At 42.8% G+C, this 14,416-nt stretch overlaps 2 long non-coding RNA genes across 3 annotated transcripts in view; both read left to right on the top strand.

Annotated features, from left to right (window-relative positions):
- The window catches only part of LOC143841270 (uncharacterized), a 621,460-nt gene extending 612,364 nt beyond the window's left edge, over positions 1–9,096 (top strand). For both annotated transcript variants that reach the window (XR_013232647.1, XR_013232646.1), the window contains one exon: positions 7,834–9,096. This is a non-coding gene — a long non-coding RNA (uncharacterized LOC143841270). The remainder of the gene's footprint in view (positions 1–7,833) is intronic.
- Positions 9,097–14,171: 5,075 nt separating this feature from the next.
- Positions 14,172–14,416, top strand: part of LOC143841269 (uncharacterized) — a 142,731-nt gene continuing 142,486 nt past the window's right edge. Inside the window, exon 1 of the long non-coding RNA XR_013232645.1 lies at positions 14,172–14,293. This is a non-coding gene — a long non-coding RNA (uncharacterized LOC143841269). The remainder of the gene's footprint in view (positions 14,294–14,416) is intronic.

Genomic DNA, 14,416 nt, shown 5'->3' with positions numbered 1-14,416 from the left:
AGACCAGTATAGTGGCAACTACATTGACTCCCAGTCGAGTTTCATGTTCATTTCAGGGTTCTGGTACTAAATTTTTAAGGCCATATGTGGTCTCGGCCCTGTGTATCTAGTGCACTGCCTGTCTGAATATGTCCTCCGGAGCAGGGGTAGTCAACCTGTGGTCCTCCAGATGTCCATGGACTACAATTCTCATGAGCCCCTGCCAGCATTTTCTGTCAGGGGCTCATGGGACTTGTAGTCCATGAACATCTGGAGGACCACAGGTTGACTACCCCTGCCCTAGAGAGTGCTCTGGTCAGCTACAGTGTACCAACTGGTTGTCCCTGGCCCTGGTCTGGCCCAGGCCCCTGCCTGGTGGAATGAGATCCCAGAGGACATCAGGGCCCTGATGGAGCTGTCACAATTCCATAGGGTTTGCAAGATGGAACTCTTCCATCAGGCTTATGGCTCAGGCCAACATGGATAATCATAAATGGAACATCTATGAGCCTCCCCTTGTTCTGTTCCTTGATTGTTGCTTGTTTTTTCCCCCTTCTTTCCTGACTAGAAAGAGCATTAATTTTATATTTTAACTCTATCAACTGGCTGGCTTAATTAATTAGATCTGGCTCAAAAGGTTTTAATTATACTGATTGGTAGTTGAACTGTATTTTATTGCATTATATTAATTTATGTAAACCACCCTGATGCAACCGTTTCGATAGGGGCAGTCTATAAATGTAAATATAAATAAATAGATAAATAAAAATAAAATGTGCTGTAGTTTGATGAAATGAACCAGCCTAAGGAGCTAAGAGGATGAATGAAAAAAGACAATGGATCTGTTCACTCATGATTCTCTGTTATAAGGTATAGAAAGAAAATTAAAGACTTCCATTGGAAATAATTTATAATTTGTTATACTCCATTTTGTAAAAGAAACTATAGACTCATGATAAATTATATTCTGTGCTATCAGTTCTCAGTGTTATCATATAAAGTACTGAAATCATATCATAGTTCCAGGAAGTTTGATAAAATACTATTTAACCCAGTTTTTATAAATCTAGTTAAATGGCATTGGTGAGACTTCAGCTCATAGAACAGACTAGAAATCTGCACACAATTCATTGGGAGGAGTTGACTGTACATAAAGAGGACTGTTTGTCAAAACTTGCAACAAACTAAACGAGTTTGGTGTAGTGGTTAGGAGCGCGGACTTCTAATCTGGTGAGTCAGGCTTGATCCCCTGCTCCCCCACATGCAACCAGCTGGGTGACCTTGGGCTTGCACAGCACTGATAGAGCTGTTCTGGCTGAACAGTAATATCAGGGCTTTCTCAGCCTCACCTACCTCACAGGGTGTCTGTTGTGGGGAAGGGAAAGGGAAGGTGATTGTAAGCCGCTTTGAGACTCCTGCTGGTAGAGAAACGCAGCATATAAAACCCAACTCTTCTTCTTCTTCTGAAAAACCTCTGGGGAAAAAAAAGACTTTCTCAGTATGTCAACATCCTTCACACATCTTGACAAAGTCTTTGTTAGATCTTGTCATATCAAATCTCAGTCTAGCAAAATTTAGTTGGAACGGAATCCCACCGAAAGCAAGTTAATCAAGAAAACAAGTTAGTCCCCATTCCATTGGTTTCTGTGGGGCCTTGGTTGCAATACAATAGTTGCTGGCATGTGCCCAATATGATGAAATCTCTGTTATCTTTCGACTAAATAGCTTTTACGGCCAAGAACAGAAGAACCCCCACATGAAATACCTGTTGATCGAATATGACGTTGTCAGCATACACCTGTTCTGTATGTCAGCCAACATATCATTCAGACAACTTAGCAGAATATAAAGGGTGGAGTGCTGCAGTTGTGGGGACTACAGTTCTAATGGTTCCATTTTCTAATATCTTGTCAATGTGATAGAAGGAATATTATCTGAATTGGATTACGGAACATTCAGCATTAGACTGTCCATTCTCTAAAGTATGGATTTTAAGGGGAAGAAGGAAACACAACTCCGGAAAGTGAGGAAAAGAGACAGGCAGACAGGCAAGCCATTAATTTATAATAAAATTTAAATGTTAGTCTTGAAGATCTGTGATGTGACAGAACCCTAGAGTTCCAGGTTTTTCTTCCTCGTTATTTGTTCAGAGAATTGGGATGCATCTCCAGATACCTGCTCGAGTCAGCTTATAAGGAAAAACAGTACGATCAAATATTATTATTAAAAATAACCCAAGGGCATACAAAACAGTCCTTGAGTAAAAGTGGCCTAAAAATCTGGGTTGAATTAGACTCAAGATCCACATAGATACGACACGAGAAGTTCTGTGTCTGAAAATCCCAAGCATGTAATTTAATAGCAAGTGCATGGATGCAGATGTCTGACTGGGACCAAAGTGAAGTGGGAAGAGGCCAAGCCTTCTCCTCTGCACTGTTCCTAACCTGAAGGGGCTACACGGACCTGCTTTTTACCTTGCTAGGGCATGTGGCCCGTTTATGTCTCCAGCAGGCAAGCAACAACTCAGGGGGGTCATTTGAGGTCATTTGGAAAAACTGGACCAGATAATGTTTGATTTTCCTGGGCATATTCAGCTTGTAATTCTGCATGTCCTGTATTAAAATATAATATAGTTTAGGAGCTCATGGAATGCATAGTTGAAGAGGCCTGCAAAAGAGTAAAGGGTGGGGCAGGGATTAAGAAGTGGTGTTGCACTAATATTCTAATGTCACTTCCAGTAAATACCCAGAAGTGACATCACGTCACTGACTTGATGCTGTCAAAATGCTCTGCAAATTTTATTATAGAATGTATCCACATCCTAGAATGCTGCATCAGCATCAGGCCATCAATGTGAAATCACTTCTGGTATCCACCTTCGGCATAACTTCATGTGCCCCCCTATCCCTCTCCTGCTATTTTTCAGCCAATGGCTGGTATACCTATTCATGGCGTAACTTCTTTTATGGCATTCAGAGCTACCTGGAGTTCAGAGCAGGTAGTAGCTGGATCTATTTTGGAGTTCTGCGAAAGTGCCCCCTCTGAACTCTGCCTACCACTCTTATCTCTAACTTACCAAGGACTGGAGGACTCATATCAGGTCCTCCATTCAGTATTGTTCATGGCTGCATGCACAGTCATGGAGCTCACTCAAGCTCTGAACCGAAGGAACTACATTTCCCTATATTTTCCTGCAAGACTGTATCATAATTTTTTTTACATCCCAATGGAGCTCCATTGGGGCACCCCCAATTATTTCCAGAGTGGAGTGCATGGTGGATATCTGCCCAAAGTAAGCACAGTGAGTTTTCTAAAAATCTTGTTTAAGTGCAGTGACTTTCAATATCACTTTCCTAGAAACAGAGCCTTTTCCTAGAGATCCTTTCTGCAGAAGTTACTCTCGCTGGAAGTTCAGTTTTCTATGCCAAAGGGCAAATTCATTTAAGCTTTCACGGCAGGGTGGGTGATTGGAACCTGCTCCTAGTCTGACAGTTGAACTGCTGCACCACGCTGGCTGGGTTGTTGGGAAGGTAAAATGGAGGCAAGTGGAACACTAAGTAAATCATATAAATAAATATTCTAGTGAAAATATTTAGCATTAGGGTATTATAACCAGATCCACAGTTTAATGAAGCCATGAAATTGCTTCTCTGTAGATTTGTCAGACTTGTCCACTGAAGGTCCTTGCTCAGTAGGAGTACCCAAGGAAAGCCAAATAGAATTGGGATAGGACTTCATAAAATTCTGATCAGTCTTGTAGCGTAAATTCTGTTTGGAGTAGCTGAAAAGGACTAAAATCAGTAGCTGAAAAGGTCTATAATTAATATGGTTGCCCAGAGGGAACATTCTGTCTGTGAACATTGAACAAATCACAGAAATAGAGGGCATCAAAGAGAAGTATCTGGTTCCATATTTTCACACATGCCTGAAAACCTGTCCTTTTAAAGTGGGCTTTTCTAGAAGGCAACTAATAGGTGAACAAACTGAAACTTCAAGCAAGTCATACGTGGTGCCCCCCCCCCTTTAAAGTCAACTCTTGGCCATGTACTACCGCATCTGAGAGTGTCGCAGCATTTCAGCGTCGAGTTGCCTGCTCCCTGCACATTTCACAGCTGTTATGAGAAATAATTAAAAGCAGCATGTTACCATGGTGTTTAATTGAGTGTGGCTTAACAATGTGTGCCATTGTTCTTGGAACAAAACTGGTGAGAATGTCATGTCTTCTGAGGCAGAAGACCAAGTGTCAAAACAGTGAGCTCTTTCAAGTAATAAGTACAACATAAGAGATGGGGCTAGAACAAGAGGGCCGGGAAGCTGTTATTATTTGCAGATAGTTACACTGGGGATCTGTTTGCTGAAGGAAAACCCACCCAGCATTGCATTAGTGCCAAGTTTATTCTTTAATGAGATGACTTGTGTGCCCCGTAACTGAGAAAATAGGAAGAAAAATAAACAATTGTTGCTTGTAGGGAAGGAGTCTCTGATATATGTGAAACCCCTACGTGTTTCATGTCAAGCTTCTTCATGGGGATGTCACTTCAGAAGAGGCTTGATGGAGAATACATTGGGGTTTCAAGGATATGCAGCCTTTTTCTTATTTTAGTGTTTTGTAACTGGCCATGAGGAAGAAACAGAAACCAGTTTGCATGAGATAGACCAGTATAAATAAACAGGAGTCTGGTGGCACTTCAATGCTTTTATTCTACCATGAGCTCTCCTGGATTAAAACTCTTTTCAGTCAGGTGCAATGTACTGGAAAAAACAGGACATGAAAGTTTATGTTGAAAAAAAACACTCTTTTAGGGTGCCTCTAGACCAGAGGCCTCCAGTAGACTGGAGCTCAAGAGCTACTGGTAGCTCAGCCATTGAAAAGCGGTTCATGCAGCCTTTAGAAGACCCTATAAAGGTTGTGAGAGTGTTTCTGCGAGGCTGAGAGGACTTGTTCAATTAACGTGTGTCTCCCTGTGCGAAAAGAACTGAAAAGAGGCTTCCCTTTAGTGGGGAAGGGGAAACAATTGTAATATTAACACACACTGTAGTGACTGGGGGTATTTTCATTACTTAAAAGTAGTCCTTAGGCTTGGTGACCCCTGAACTCCTGTTTGTTATTGCTGCAAAAGATTCAATGGCAGGTCCAAAGGGTTTCCAGCTCTGAGTTGGGAAATAACTGTAGGCATTGGGGGTGGAGCTTAGGAGTGGGTGGGATTTGAGGTGGGGAGTATAATGCTCTGGAGTCCACTCTCCAAAGCAGCCATTTTTTTCCAAGGGAACTGATCTCTTTAGTCTGAAAATGAGCTATAATTCCAAGGGATCCCCAGGTGGCATGCCTATATGACCATTGTGTTTATATCCTAGCACATCTGCATGATTCCCTAGACTCTCTTTCACCCGGACTCCTTTTTTATCCATTCCTTCTCATATAGCAACCTTGTTTGACAGGGTGGTGCGGTGGTTAGAACATCTGACTAGTATGGGAGAGATTGGGGTCACGTCTCTGGTGCTTATGGGTGAACTCAAGTCAGTCATACTTTCTCTGCTTAATCAGTGTCACAGGATTGTTGTGAGGATAACCTGGGGAAGATAGAGCAGTCCATCCTACCCTCAGCTTCTTGGAAAAAGGGCAGAGTAAAAATGTACCAGATCAGCATGCTATATCTACTTATTGCATGTGAGAGGGACAAATGACTTGCAAACCATGTTCTTGCCTGTTCCAAAGATGTAATGAAAATTTAAGAAAGATTTCATTTTGAAAACAGAGGAGCTAATTAAGGACAGTGTGTTCACTCTGTTGTTGCTAAACTTGGGAAACTAGTCTGCAGTTGATCATAATTACGTTCCATTGATCTGACGAAGATTTGTCTATGTGTAGTTGGCACAGTCAAGGCAATCAAAATCTGGATTACAGTAGAACCAAGTGAGACATTGTGGCATCTCTGTGTCTACCATAAGGCTATGTCTACCATAAGGCTAGGACTTTTTCTTTCAAAAACACCCTGGGAGGCTTAGTCAGAAAGTCTACCTGCTAGTACCCAGGTGGGCTTTCCTTGAAGGATGCTTGAAAATGGCACAGAAGGGGGAGACAGGAGTCCCAATTGCAGCAACAGTGAGTGTCTGTTTGCCAGGCAGTGAGGAAGCAGCCCGTGAGGGTAGAGACAATACATCTCCATGGAGCGGTTTTAATCTGTGCTGTTGGCATCATTTAGTATGTCAGCTAACTGGGCAGCTGATAAGGGTAGGTGCTCACAATGCACTGGTTTGCTTAGATCAGGTATAGCCCTGTATCATCACAAACAGTCATGAATGATTTTAAGTCAGCAGTGTTTCTAGTATAGGTGCGGCTAAGGCACTAGGGCAGCCAGATCACCCACTTTGGCAGCAGGGGGGAAATGGGGATGGGCAATTGCATTGTGCTGATGTCATAACATCAGTTCTGACATGACCTGGAAGTGACATCATTGTGTAGAGTACCCTTTCTCAACTTTTTTTTACTGTTGAGAACACATTCTTCAGGCTTTGAGAAACCCCAGAAATTGCATGATCATGCAGAATATGGTTGGGAAGCATAGCTGTGTACATGCCCACCTGGGACCCCTCCCCTTCCCACCAACTCCAGACCCATCATTGGACATTTTGAGAAGGATGAGTGGGTCAAAGAGCCAGCTTGGTGTAGTGGTTAGGAGTGCCAATTTCTAATCTGGCGAGCCGGATTTGATTCCCTGCTTCTCCACATGCAGCCAGCTGGGTGACCTTGGGCTCTCTAGAGCAATGATAAAGCTGTTCTGGCTGAACAGTAATATAAGGGCTCTCTCAGCTTCACCTGCCTCACATGGGTGTCTGTTGTAGGGAGAGGAAAGGGAAGGTGGCTGTAAGCTGCTTTGAGACTCCTGGTAGAAAAATGTGGCACAAAGGACCAACTCTTCTTCTTCTTCTTCAGGCCTGTCAAGAAACCCCAGGGTTCACAAAACCCTGGTTGAGAAAGCCTGGTGTAGGGTGACACTCCTGCATGTATCCCAAACTCTCTAGTCAAAGCATAGCATTTTGAGGAAATGCTAGAGCATGACCCAGTGTGATGACATCATTTCTGTGTCATGCTGGAAATGATGTCACCGTGTCAGCAGCAATACCACAATATCACTGCCCTCCCGTGAATCTCCCATCAGTTGCCTGTCTAGTATCAGTGCAGTCAGTGACACTAATAATGCTGAGACATGCTCAAAACCTATTTAATCAATCTATGGTTTCCACCAGACAACAGAGAAACAATGTACAAAGTATCTGTGTTGTAATTTAGAACATTCATGTAACACAAATCTACTTATCTCTGGGAGTCAGTCAGCAAGGCTTTTATTTTTCTCTTTTATTTTTCTCTTTCGGGTGAGTTGGGAAAATGGTAGACAGGGGAAGGGACAGCAATGGGAAAGCAGTGCCTCGATGACATGCAGAAAATGTGCAACGCAATTTAGAACGATTCTGAATGCTTAATAAAAAGTATTTTAAAAAGTCTGACAGGACTATTCCTAGTGATTACACATGACTAATTAAATTCCAATCAAGGAAAAAAATCAGAAAAGGAAGCATGGCTGCATTGCAAAATATGCATGGCATATTGCTCTGAGTAGGAAAACAGTGGATTGCATATTCGTCACTGGCTGGAGGCAAAGTGGAATCACGCATCCACATTTAGTTTGGAAGTCAGAAATACTTACCTGTGCTTCATTAGGGCTGGGTGTTAGGCAAAATCTAATTGGTACAAACTCATTACAGTACATCCTGAATTCTGCTAAATTTCCCAGTAGTTTAGGAGAGGAAACTTGATACAATCTTAGTGCTGTTTGTCTTTCATTTCCTTTCCAGCTTTGTCATCAGACTGCTTGGTGATTATGATCCAGCTCTTTCACCTTCCTTAGTTTCCAGTGTTTCATCGTCTTGTCTAATCAGATCATCGCTGAGAGACAAACGCGTCCTTCAATCCTTTGTTGTGTCAGCACGAGACAGTCAAGACCTTTGCGCAAATGGAAATACAGAGAAAGGACTGCCAGGCTCAGTACCACAAAAAAAAGTGGCAGAACTGGTAGACATCATTAGGGATGGCTGATGAATGGTTATTAGGAATTACACTTCTGTGAATTATCCAAGTAACATCAGCGTATCCTGCATGTACTTGAATAAGGAAGTGGAAATCTGGGACAAGTAGCAGTTCTGCCCACTGGGAAAAAAAGTATTTGTTTGATGCTTTATCCTGATAAAGCATGGACTCAACGTTCATCCACAGGGACTACAGTAAAAATGTTGTCCCAGCAGGATATCCCTAATGCCTTAGCATTCTCCAAATATGGAAGAGCCCTTATGTTGGTATGCTTCCAGGGTTTACTCTGTGACCTTCTGGGCCTGAGGTGAAGGCAGCCAAAGTATGGCCATCATCCATACTTTTCCTGGTGGCCTCTTGAATGACAGTCATTGTTCCTGCTTTCTGACATGGGACCTTTATCGCATGGGAGGTGTCTTGCTGTGCTGCCACCTGGTTTCTGGCTCAGGGCAGGTTGCCCCGAGTCTTCCTGCTCCCGCACGAAGGAGCATTTGTCCCACTGCACTTTGTCCGCTCCCACTTGCGGCAGCCAGGGCGGTGAGGTCCCACCGTGCTGCGTGGTGGCATGGGCCATTTATAATTTTTTAAAAGAATGTGTGCTGCATTGTGATGCAGTACCGCATTCCTAAAAATAAATTCCCCAAGCAGCTCTTCCATCTTGTGCAGCATTAAGAAGCCATCAGGGGCATTTCTTTTCATTTTCAGGAACATGGGATTGCGGATGTGGGGGAGAAGCTGTGCCAGGCTGGCCCGAATTTTCCCCTTCCAGACAGGCCAGGCCAGGCCCGACATACTCCCCAATGAAGCCTGTGGCAAAAAAGGCCTGCAGCCATAGGCCAACTAATGGACGGAGTCACACCAGGTCCAGTACTGCCCCAAACTGGAGCCTGCGTCATCTGAAAGCAGGAATTAGCCTTGCAGACGGATGAGCGCTGGGCCGGGCTGAATTCTGGGTGTGGAAACAGTCTGGGTATGACAGCAGGAGCTGGAGGTCTAGAGTAGGAGTAGTCAACCTGTGGTTCTCCAGATGGTCATGGATTGCTATTCCCATGAGCCTCTGCCAGCAAACGCTGGCAGGGGCTCATGGGAATTGTAGTCCATGGACATCTGGAGGACCACAGGTTGACTACCCCTGAGGAAAGGAGACCCTGAATTCTTTGATGAGAATTCTGTGGTTAGAGAGGCAGAGGTATCCGTTGCTTCCACAGAACCTCAGGAATGGTTATAATGCATTTTCTGCATCACTCTATTTCATACCAGATTCTTTTCTGTCGCTTGCCTGTCTTCCCCTTCTCTTGAGTTCATTTGTCTGGGTTTTCTAAAATCTGAATTTAAATTGTAGTGTGAGGCTGCTGTATGACGCTTGGCCTAATATTTAATAAATACATTTAAAAAATTAAAAGGTATTTAATGCAATGCAGGGTGAAGTAATAGTTGTCCCTCATCCAAGTCCAATCGTAAGCAGATATTCTGAATACTATTGATCAGTTCATCAGGGACTGTTACTGAATCCAACCCAGATTCATTACATCAAGTAGCTGATCAGAGCAGTATTTTGAGTGCCTGATCAGAACTGCTCTATTACGAAGGGGAATTGTGCTTGCAACCATTTTATTTTATTTATGATTGTTGGACTTTATTTGATTCTTCATCCAGTTTTGGATGGATGGACGAAAGCTGTGTAAGGGCACGTACAGCCGAGTAGTATATTTGGACTTAAATGCTTACTACCATGAAATCTAATTTTTTTTACCTTTGATGGGTGTGATGATTTATTGTAACTTTCTAGTGAGAGCACTCCCTTTTAATGTTTATGTATTTATTACTTCAGTAAATTCAGCTAATTTAATCAAGAAATGCATGTACTGGAACTTTCTCTTCCTGAAGTAGCAAAGCATAACTGACTAGCTATATTTAGCTTAATGCTTGTTCAGTTTGCTAAGTGAATGTAAGGTACGACACGCACATATATAAAACTTTTGTTTTGTTGCCCCTTTGACGCTGGGTGACAGAAGAGATGAACTGGACATTCCCTTCTGTCTGTTCCTTACAAAGACTCAGTTTCTTCCTTGTCTTAAAAATTAATTCATCCAAAGCAAATGAAATAAGAGACAAATAATGTCCATGAGGGGAAGAGCCAGCTTGGTGTAGTGGTTAAGAGCGGCAGCCTCTAATCTGGAGAGCCAGTGGGGTTGATTCCCTATTGCTCCACATGCTGGGTGACCTTAGGCTAGTCACAGTTCTCTTAGAGCCATTCTAGCAGAACAGTTTTCTCAGGGCTCTCTCAGCTCACCTACTTCACAGGGTGTCTGTTGTGGGGAGAGGAAGGGAAAGGTGATTATAAGTCACTTTGAGAGTCCTTGACTAGTGAAAGCCGACTCTTCTTCCTCTTTTTTATCGTACCTTTAGAAACACCCCTGAATTGTAGCATGAAATCTGACACAATCGCATGGATTTTCCTTTTCATCACTACCTTCTCCATGTGATGTATTCTGCTGGTTTGCAAACTGGGTCAGATTTAGATCCAGATCAGATATCCCTTTGGAGTTTTGAATAAGGTTCTTTAATAGTAAAATCTAAGCTTATTTGTACTAGGGTATCAAACGAATGGTTGTTCATGTTGGCGGGAAACATATCTATGACTGTAGAATCTCTCTAGCCATTTTTGATGTGTTGATATAGTTTTCTGGCAGGAAGGACTAGTGATATACTTCCTTAAAAAAACGAGAGCTGGGAATTCAGAGGAACTAGCAGACTATGGTACTAGAACATGCTGATGGTATAATATAGTAGTTCAGTAGAAATTAACTTCATAAAGCCACTCATTCCCCTCCAGTCCCTCTGATGGTGCAGGGGGAGCCAAGGGAAGGAATACAGTGTTGATGTAGGTGAGCAAAATTTACACCTTCCGATCTAGATGGCTTCCTAATGCAATTGGACTGCATATTTTCTGAAATGATTGTACAAAGCCAAGTTTCAGAGAGATCACAGTGAGGACAGGAGAAGCTTGCACAGTAGACAACCCAGAACGACATTGTGTGGATAATCTCCCCTCCCCCCCTCAAAAAAAAACAACAACACACGCACACATTGAAGGTTGGAAGCCAATGTGGAGGGGGAAAAAATCTCCATATGGATGTGGCCTTCCTTTTGTTTCTTTCAAGTGTTCAGCCTCTTTTTGCGCTCTCTCAGGTAGCAAAAGGCAAGGTTGTATACAGTGCAGTAGATTGCAGCTCTTTCTGCATGCCTGTTCTAAAACTTTGTTTACTGAAAATGAAGGTGCCTAGACTTGAAGAGTTTGCTGAATATTACAATTTTGTATGCTCAGTCTTAAATGAGACTTTCTGCGCTGTGAAAACCGTGGAATAAATCTCAGTTCAATAATAAAGGACATGCTAAACTCTTGCAGTTCCCCCTCCCCAAATTCAGGGTTTATTTTTGAGGTGGGAATGTGTCCCCCACCCATGCCTTAAACATTTCTGGATATTGTACATTTATAAGCTTGCTTGTAGTTTGAAGGGGAAAAAAAAGAAACCATATCATTATTTGCTGGACAATGCTTTTCCATTGTACCTCTTTGATGGTGAATGCAGCTGGTTTTTCTGAACCCTGCATGTTTGACACCTTTCTTCTTCACACACATGCACTTGTTATGGAGAGAGACAAGAAGAAGCCATGACTATATGACTGCTTTATTCCAAGTAATATTATGTGTACTGGCTTAACTGCTCAAATATTAGCTTATTTAAAATATTTATTGTATGTCTTGCTATTAGCAGTCATGTGTACTTCTAAAACATTTCACGTTTACTCTATCAGTTGGAATGGTTCCTGAGATGAACAGGTATTGTTTGTTTCAAGGATGAGTCACATTTGGATTCAATAGAAACTGAAGATCAAGAGTTCTCTGTAGGACAACGAATGCCGTACTTCTCCTTGCAGGTCTGAAATCACAAGGCTCAAGTCTGCTTAACAATGCCATTGGGGGAGCTGGATGAGAAGCCAAGTTCATTTCTTGGCATGCATGATGTACAAACGTAGGCCATAAGATTAAGAAACTTCAAGTTTTGCCATCCTCCATTGTTTTGAAGTTTGGCAAGCATTTATATCGACTGGAGATAGTCTGCCTGGAATTGTATCCATTCATCACCACCACAAACCACTTGAAAGTTCAAGGAAGGTTGTGCTGGTCAACCTGCCATGAACTTCAGTTTGTAAACCACAAACCAGCGAGTATTCATCATGAACTTTAGTTTGTGAACAGGTTCATGCCCATCCCTGGATTCCCTGTGTCTGAGTCAGCCTAGGATCTAGGAGACCCAGGTTCAAATATCTATAGTCTCAGCCTAATGTACCTCAAACCTACAAAGCCAGTGTGGTGCAGTGGTCAAGAGCAGTGCTCTCTCATCTGGAGAACCAAGTTTGATTCCCCGATCCTCCAAATGCAGCCAGTTTCATAATCTTGGTCAGTCATAGTAATCTTAGAACTTTCACGGCCCCAAATACCTCACAAGGTGCCTGTTGAGGGGAAAGGAAGGGAATTCAATTGTAGGATAATTTGAGACTCCTTAAAGTGGAAAAGTGGATACATTGATGTCGTGGGGGAACAGATGTGGTGGCAGCAAGGTCTTCGCTTTCTCTCCTCTACAAATTTTTCAAGACAGCATTTTGAACCAAAGAGAATCCAAATGATATAGTTCTAGTGAGTTTCTGTGTACAATGGATGCCTGTGGCTTTACATCTGGGTTTTGTGTTTCAGTTAAGTACTCTGAAAACCCAAAGGTGTTTTCATAGTGTGCATGAGAAAAGCTCACAGAAAGTGAGAGCTGATCAAACTGAAGTGAAGACAATATTGTCCCTTACCATAAAGAACCAGTTTGAGTTATCTCTTTGTCTCACGGGGCAGGAAAGCTATTATCTAGTCTATGGGAACTTCTCAATCTAGAGTTCTTAGAGAAACATACATAGAGGCAGCTGGACCTCCTACCTAGGTCAGGAGATATGGAAATCATTTATCTGTAAGTACTTCAAGCTAGGACAGGTGTCTGTCTGTGTTTAGATATGTGGAGGCTGGTAGGTAGACTAGCAGTACATTCCTAAGCAGAGTTACACCCTTCTATCTTCACTGACATGAATGGACTTAGAAGGATAGGATTGCACCATGAGTCTCCTAACAGTTTTGGTGTCACACAGAAGTGAACACATATGCAACAATCCATGGATTTCATGAGGCAGAATGTCCCTAGTTCTTCTTCCTGTTGCAGTCCACTGAAGGCGTCTTTCTCTTCCTGGGTATCAGCAGACTGTAATCGAACAGGAGGCAAAACGGGGGTCTTCAGTGGGAAATGTGAATTGCCACCTGCTCTTCTGCAAAAAGGAATGCACAGGAACTGCACTGTTGTACATGCATGTACATTTGGCAAGTACGCTAGTACATGAATGATTTCTTGAGATCTACATGCACGTTCCCGAGATTTCCCCTTTGCTGCACTGGCCACAAGATCATCAGTCCAGTCTTTGAATTTGTTCATTTAGCAGTTGTTTACAATATCCTAGAGCGGGGATAATTAAGCACCTTGTGCATCTAATATTACTGAGTCACAGTATGGAGAGCTTAGTTTGGTTGAAGCATATGTTTGTGTGTGATAAGAGTTCCCTCTGGTGGCTCAAAACTTCCTTTACAGAATTTATGAACTGAAGAAGTTTGTGTCCCTACGGTAGGGTCTCTAGTGAAGTCTCTAAGTTGATGGTGGGGAACGTTCTGCCCATTCATTTTAACCTAAATGCCTTTGGATCTGCCACTGCTAAACTCTTCCTATGCGGGCAAACCCAGTTTAGATTAGATTTAGATTTAGCATTCTCAGGGTTTTTACTCTTGTGCAAGATGTAGTGCCACAAATCTACTCGTGGACCTTTTGAAGAATTCCCCTTTTGCTAGAGTAGTATGGGGAAGCATGGTGACGTGTGCCATCCTTTCCATGTGTACTGCTTTTTTTTTTTGGTGGGAATAACATTTTCCCCTCTGTGTAATATAAGCTGGTATATTCTGAGTGGGCATGTGCAGCTATGCAGTAGCAGTGGAATTTCAATTTTATTTCCTCCAGCCTCACAAATCATCATCGGGGGTATGCCGGCGAAGCAGATGGCACCTGATGGAGAAAGACATCGATTTGGGGACACAGACACATTTCCCTGGGGAAGGAGTTCCAGCTTTTTGGTGCTAAAATGGTGAGGACCCTTTCTCAGGTTGCCACCTGTTTACCATCTAGGGTTGCCAGCTCTGGGTTGGAAATACCTGTAGACTTTGGGGGTGAAGCCTGGAGTGGGTGGGATTTAGGGAGGGGAGGAACC

Source organism: Paroedura picta, chromosome 7 (genome assembly GCF_049243985.1).
Source record: "Paroedura picta isolate Pp20150507F chromosome 7, Ppicta_v3.0, whole genome shotgun sequence".
Lineage (NCBI taxonomy): Eukaryota > Metazoa > Chordata > Lepidosauria > Squamata > Gekkonidae > Paroedura > Paroedura picta.
This window is presented reverse-complemented; position numbering and strand designations above follow the sequence as displayed.